Source organism: Gambusia affinis, linkage group LG08, assembly GCF_019740435.1.
Source record: "Gambusia affinis linkage group LG08, SWU_Gaff_1.0, whole genome shotgun sequence".
Classification (NCBI taxonomy): domain Eukaryota; kingdom Metazoa; phylum Chordata; class Actinopteri; order Cyprinodontiformes; family Poeciliidae; genus Gambusia; species Gambusia affinis.
Genome location: NC_057875.1, coordinates 20,582,560 through 20,590,258, shown reverse-complemented (window position 1 = coordinate 20,590,258; position 7,699 = coordinate 20,582,560). Strand labels below are relative to the sequence as shown.

The window sequence follows — 7,699 nt, the reverse complement described above, 5'->3', positions numbered from 1 at the left end:
TTAGTTTCTAATGATTTCTTGTTAGGATTATAGATTAATACCATTGAAAAGAATTAATTTATGGTTAAATTAAAGCAGATATATCTTCACACTTCCTTCCTACAGTCATTAAACTTGGCTGACAGATTGTAGTAGTAGACATTAAATATGTACTTTACCCATCTAGAGAAAACTACGTCTATTCCTCAAACCAGTTCGCCACAACATTAGTAAATTTTAATACCTTGCAACTGGAAACTATTGCATCCCTACTGGGACAGGAATGAAGAATGTTTTAAACCTACTGTGGACATTTATTGGTGCTGTAAACGGCTCTCTAGCTCACACCTAGCCTAATCAATCCTGTACAACGCTGTAAAAAAAAACCAATCTTGTTTAAAGCTCAATCTGGACTTTTTCTGGACACTCCAATGTCTCTGTTTGATTTTTGACCAGGCCAATCAGCGAACAGAAAGAGAAGTTGTGAACAATGTTTTCGATTTTAGAATTGCAGCCTGCCTGTAGTTTTAGCAACGGCAGCAGAAGGAAGTGAACAACGCTTCTTGGCGTCAAAGTGGCGCATCACATGCGTCACGGACAAACTTCAGCGATTGGGTAAAAATTAAAACCTCAACACAGTCCACGCCTTCAAGAAGCAATCCTTTTCCAACAGCCGAGAGCCCAGACCCTCAGTACGACGCAAATATTGTCGGAGAGCAGTTCTGGTTTTTACAAGGCTATCTCGAAACTGATTATTCTGGATACGAGGCCGAGTTCTATGAAACCTGTTATTTAGGAATGAATATTTGGTTTTATCCAGTGGTGGATGTGTGTTAAACAGACCCAGACGTTTGACCACATACGGGTAAGTCCTAGTTAAACAGATGCCCTGGTTTCCTTTCTATATTAAGAGCAAGTGACCCAGAAGCTCACTAAAACTTAGAGGAGGTCCACAGTGGTGTCCTCGTTTCATCCTTGACTCAAAGTGTAAAATTTGAATTCTAGGGCCAAAAGGGTTTCCATGCGAGCGCATGTCGGTTTGATGCATTTTAAAAATTTATTTGAATGTCTGGGTTTGTTGAAAAGCAGACTGCCAGCTTGTCCAAAAAGGACCAACCAATGAAAACAGGTCTGGTTTTGGGGCTGAAATAGTCAGTTTTTCCACGCAGCTTTAGCCAACGTAGTTAAAGTGAAATTAACTTGATGGATGTTAAAGTGATACTCCACCCACATTCTGCTTTATTTAAGTATTTACAAGTCAGTCAATGTGGCCTTGAAAGGTGGAAGTGAAATTGTTCAGTGGTTGTGGTCAGCATCAATTTACAGTGAATTCCAGTTGTAACCGATTTATACAGAGGAAACACGAATCAAAACAAGTCAAGCAGGGAAGGCGAGGGGATCAAAACATGCTAGCAAGACAGTATCTTTTGCTTATCTTAAAAACATGTTACAGAAATTATTTTCCACATTCTTACAATGTTCTGTTTACTCATTAATCCAATGTTTGTATTTTACAATGCATTTCTCCCGGTCTTTCACCAGTTAAGACATAAAGATAGTAAGAATATAGTTTTTTTAATTATTGGAACTGCAATTTAATTCTAATTGAAAAAAAAGAGTTAATTACATTGTGAACAAGTGAAAACGGGGGATGAAAAATTTATATTTTTTAAACATATGTGCAGAATGTATCACGCCCTTTCATAACTGCACTGTTTCTGTGGTGTATAAATTTATCCAACAGAGTCTAACACACATAAACCTGAAACCAGCTTACAGAGTATAAGGATTTTTTTTTTTTCTGGCAGTGAATCTGACCAAACGTTTTCTGTTTAGATCATGTGGCGTTAGCAAAATGTTATCTATTTGCCAAACTGCATCAAAAAGTGCATGCAGAGTTGTATTACTTTCATTGAGGTCCCATATTTTTTGCTACTGCTTCCATAAAGGTCAGCTGAGTCGGTCGCTGTGTAGAAAATCACATTAGTTGCATTTGAGTGATGCATGCAGTTCTAGTCGTACAAATCTTAAGCGATCCCTTATTTGTTGATACTTAGAGTAGAAGAACGTTCTGTAATCTACATGAAGAGGGTTTGGATCAGTCGTTTCTCAGGCTTTCCAAACATGTTTAGCACATTACTGTTGCGTGCAGAATTGTAATATGTCACTTAAAGCCATTTACCGTGTTTGGAACACTTGGCAGCGGATTATGACAAATAAAAAATAAGTTTAATTTAGGTTTGTGTATCAATTATATGTGTCTATTTGCACAGCAGATATTTTATTTTATATTTATTCAACCAATTCCCATTCAACAATCTATCAAGCTTTGGTTCGTACAATGACTCCCCCATGACTGGTTCTGGTTCTGCAACCCCAGAACCAAACATGGAGAAGCAGCGTTCTGCTTATATTCACCACACATCTGGAACAAACTTCCAGAAAACTGCAAAACAGCTGAAACACAGAGTTCATTTAAATCAGGACTTAAAACTCACGTCTTCAGAGTCGGCTTTGATTCGCAGTAACTGGAACATTGATGAAAATGAAGCTTATCGATTATTTTGATGCTGGCACTTGACTAAATGTAATGTCTATTGCTTCTTTCATAATTGATGACCATATGATGTTTCTGTGCATCACGCAAACGTCATATATAAGCAGCTTGAACTGCCTTGTTGCTGAAATGTGCAACACAAATAAACTTGACTTGACTCCCATTTGGAAAACTGGACTCTATGGGCAAGAAATGTGAAAATCGTGATACTGTCTCTAAAAGTAGGTCGATTTTTCTTTTTTTCTTTTAAATTGTATTTATCCCACCTGCTGGTAATTACCTGAAACCAAAACAAACATACTGTATGAGTATTTTCTGTTCTCCGGAGAAATGCAATTTAGTGGTAATTAGAAAATGGACAGACTCAAACAAACAGCAGCAGACAACATGAACGTCTGGCTCCGGGAAGAAACAAGAGTGTCTGTTTTTAGGAGTTTGGAGAGTCAACTGATTGTCGAGGGAGAACATTGCCGCTGCCGGGTTAATTTGATCCACATTTGTGCGGGAGGGGCGGGAGGGGAGCAGCGGTCTGGAAGGTCTGTGAGTTTTTCAAGACTTTGGTTTTGATGAGTGGGGAAAGCATCCGCAGCCCGAGCAGAGCAGACATGAGCCAAACCTGCCTCAAGAACCAATGAGTCTTCAAAGCAAACACAGAGAAACGTTGTGTAAAGGTTTGCTGGGACCTGGACACGACACAAACTTCTTCGAGAATCGTTCACAAATCATTTCTTTTGATTTGGGTGACAATTCAAGTTACCAAAGAAGAGTTGATGATGCACATCGAGCGGGAGATGAACAACTGCAAAGCAATTATGCAAACGCTTTGATGCTTACAGTAATTAACCTTCATTACAAAAGGTAAATGGTATGAAGTGCCATGAAAAGGAAGAATATATATGAAGCCTATTTTGAAATTTCAGCTGCTGCACCCTTGATACTGATATGATCTTGGTTTCAAAGGGATTTTTAATGCCTTCGGAACAATTTCTGCTACACTTTTTGACCCTTAAATAAAGTCCAGCTGCTAGACCCTCTGAACTATTTCCCTCCCTCGCTCTCCTTCCTCCCGTCTCCAGAAGGTGAGCACGTTTGTCCCTGGAGGCGAGGGCCGAGCATGCTCAGTTACTCGGCCCCGATCCGCCAAATAGTCTGTCCCCCTGTTTTGGTGTGACCCTTTCTCCATGCCCTCCAGACATGGAAGTCCGCGTAATGTCGAAGGATATAACCTATTCTTTTGCTTTTGGCCTGAAGGAGTGACTTCAAAAGAGGCATCTCTCTCTCTCTCTCTCTCTCTCTCTCTCTGGTCGATTACTTTATGAAAAGAAAAGAAAAAAAAAGACAACACACTCAGAGGGATTTGGAACTTACATGCACTCTAAATCAGTTTACAAGTCATTTTCTCTCGTCATGGATGCAAACGAAGGGGAAAAAAATTGGAAAAGAAAGTTGTGAAGGATTTGGCAAGACCTGCGCTGTCCTTTTCGTGTCTGAGCGCCGCTGCTGGCAGGATGTCTCACGGTGAGGTTTTAGAGCGTCTATTGCAAGCGGAGATGCTCTTCCATTGCAGAGAAAAACAAACGGCGGCCACGAAGGCAGTCCTGATACAGTAAAAGCATGCGTTCAGTCTGTTAGAGCTGACGCATCGCTTTAGGAAAAACAGTCTGAGAGGCCCCTTTCTTTCCGCGCGTTACACGGCTTTCACGTACACACGCGCTATTTTATCTCGGTTTTATGTGCTTTTATTCTTTCTGACTCACGCAGACTTTTTTTTATTATTATTATTTAACTGTCAAGCCTGCAGGACTCCTTCTCCTTCTCCTCTCCTCTGTGCCGCTGTGATAACATTGTGACTGGATGTGGGATGGAGTTAAACCGCCCCCTTTCCTGCCCAGCTTCCCACTCCCTCTATCACTCGACCTCCATCCTGTGGACGCCTCCGCTCGCCCCGGCTCTCCAGCCCTCTCCTGTCCAGATGACTATTTTTAGCGGCGGCACTGCTATTCTGGAATTTGTTGCTGACTGGCTGCTGCTGGGTGTCTGGGCGGCGATCTCTTCAGGAATGTCTGGCCGAGTCTCAAAACCACTCCAGAGTCCCAGAGCACGGAGGATGGCTCAGGGCTCTGATTACAGCTTTAAGCCCACTGTGGCTGGAGCTCATTCTTCCTCGCAAAGCTGAAACAGGAGAAGACATTGTTTTACTTCCATGCCAATGAAACGCAGAGATGCGTCGCGCAGGTATAAGGATCCGTGGCCGGTTTCCAATAACTGATTTATGTGAAAGTTTTGACCCACTGATGCCAGTTCCCCCCTGTAAAATTTGTTACACAAGTAGAGCATTAAAAATGGGGTGTATGTGATCTTTGAAGCTGAAATTTGTAGCTTTTCTAAAAAAATAAAATTGATCAAAAACATATTTGTTCAAATTGTCGCTCTGTTGTGACAGTTTGGTACGAGACGGAAAACCTGTGAAAAGACGGAGCTCCTCTGCCTTCTCCCAGTTCTGCCAGAGCTAATTAGAAACAACCAGAGAAAGGCAGAGGGGTCTTAGCGCTGTCAATCACGCTTGTGCACATGCTGCAGCTTTAAGTAAGAACGAAAGTTAAAATTGACGCGTTTTTAGTAATAATTTTAATCAAAGATGACATGGTTTTGGAGTTTAAGGACCTTGAAATATGTTTCTCCGTACGTATTCTCAGCTAAGCATTAATCTTAAACATCACGTTGGGGTATGCAACTTTTAGATGTCTTTTACATATTTGTTAAAACTGTCACAATGTTGCAACAGTGTAATATGAGAAAATCTGCTTTTAAAAAAAATCAAACTCCTCCCAGTGCTGCTTCAAAAAATGAAGTTTCTGACTGGTAACTAGATTATTTATATACTTGTAAAATATACACATCATCATCCTTATCTTGTAATCCCTCACCATCAAATATTGTTAGCCGCCCTTATAAATGTGTGTACAACTTTAGGGATGTTGGTGTTTACCATAACAAAAACTGAATCATGGTTCTCAAGACCTCAGGTGATGTCTGACATTATTTATTGACTTCTTTATTGTAAAGTTGGTCTGGTCCGGATTGACTTGCTCCCTTTATTTTTATGTTGCCATGCTAAGAAAAGCTGGCTGGTTCCAGAAACCTCAGATTTAATGGACGGAAACAAAACTCATACCCACAAGAGGGGGGGGGAACAAAAACTGTCCTCCCAAATTGTTGAGCTTTTCTCTCTTCCTTTAACGTTAAGTCGGTTAGTTGCTTAAAGTCTGGTTGAATCTCCAGGGATTGAGGGAAAACTAGGCAACGCTCCCTTACTTATACATTTGTGTGTGTGTGTGTGTGCGTGTGCGTGCGTGTGTGTGTGCGCTTGTGTGTGTGGTCCAAGAAGAGAAAATAAGCAGGACTAATGGGAAGTTTTTTCCTGTCTTGAATCAGGCTTAAAGGGGTTTCGAAGCAAAATTGTTTTCAGTGAAGGGCCTCCAGTCCAAACCCACCGGTTGTTCATGATAGGCAGAGATCTGTCGGAGCCCGGGTCTTGTCGAGTGACAGGCCGGCCTGTGCCACTTGGAGGCATCAATGAAGTAGACTAGTCTATTCATACCTCAAGGCTAGTGGAGACAATGTCCTACACTGATATATGCACATTTCAGGCATGCCTAACCTGTCAAGCAATGGAAGTTAAACAATTAGCAGTCATGTACACCCTTCTTTATCACCCAAACATGACAGAAATACGTAGAAGACCACTGCTGCCTGTCAGCGCAGTAAATCCCAGATGCTTAGGCGTGTTTTTTTTTTTACCCTTAGGTCAAAATTTTAATCCGAAGGATTTTTAGCTAAACACTTAACAAAAAAAAACAAAATACCACGTCGTTCCAAATGCCAACGAGGGCTTCCTTGAGAGATCAGTGCTTGGACAGGAATGTTAGGCCCTTTGGGGTACCAGGTGGAGGAACTGACTTAAATGCATGCAAATATTTTATAGTAAATCAGTGAGGACAGTGCTAAACACTAAGCTACCCATAAGAACTTCCTTGACCTCGTTTCTTTTTGCTGCAGGCTGCACACAAGCATGTAAAACTGAGGTATTATCTGTGTGATCGTCGACATATCTTACTGCTCTGACTTCTAAATAAGGGGATGTGGGTTTAGGTCGAGTTTGGTGGGGACACAGTCAAGGCTGTGCAGAGGCAAACCCCCCACCACCCCCTAAAAAACCTGAAACCACAAGGAAGCCCATAAGAAGCCAAAGCCGAGCTGTCCCGTTCGTCGGCCACTCAAGCAATTAAAAGCCTGCATGAGAACTCTGTCTTTGCTAAAGGCTGAGGCCAAAGTTGGAGAGCAAAGTCATTCTTGGCTGACGCTCAGAGATGTGCGGCCTGGCTGCTCCAGGACTCAGTTTCACTGGTTTAGTTTGCTGCTGGTTTAATGCAGCCTTCAATTTGGCTTTTGTCTGAGAGATATTTTATTTTACCGACCCCCTCCTCCTCCCCCTCCCCCACCCGAATACAATTCTCCCAAAACTTTAAGTAGAAACGCAGCAGAAAGGGCCGCATGGATGGATGGATGTATCCTCCAGCTGGCCTACATTCCTCTGGTTTCCACTTGTGTCTGCTTCTTTTACTTTGTGGGGTCAGTGTTTCTGTGATTAAATCCCACCCGCCCCTCCTTTCGACGTTAAGCCGTCTTTCCATTCATAGTTGTTTCCTCTTAAACATTTTTGCCTATGTGATTTTTATGGGAATTTAAATAGCCCCCAGAATTTTTACCAGGGAAACTCCCATCCAGTTTTGGCCTACAGTCACATGTGCGAGTGTGCTGTATTGTCTTGCAGTTTTTCTCTGACACGTCTTCAACAATATTGCGGTGTGGGGTGTGGCGATCTTGCGCCAACCAGTACAATGTTGTGACTTTAAACTTTCTCACAGTCTGCTGCCTTTTAACTCTTCCCAAGGCTTTATCATCATCCCAGCTGACTGGCCATCCTCAAAGTGACTGAACGGTGATTGATGCGAGCGTGGTTGGTGTGTCCTTATCCTGCTTCCTCTTGCTTTGATGCACTCCAGAAGTAGCTGTTTCACATGACGTTGGAGCTTCACGAGATTCCCACGTGAAATTGACTTTTCAAAGGTGTGCAAAAAAAAATAAAAAATTGGATTTATG

The 7,699-nt window shown here is 42.0% G+C and overlaps 1 long non-coding RNA gene across 2 annotated transcripts in view; it reads right to left on the bottom strand.

Annotated features, from left to right (window-relative positions):
* LOC122835243 overlaps positions 1-7,699 on the bottom strand; it is a 98,754-nt gene that overhangs the window by 13,578 nt on the left and 77,477 nt on the right. The gene's annotated exons all lie outside the window — the stretch shown is intronic.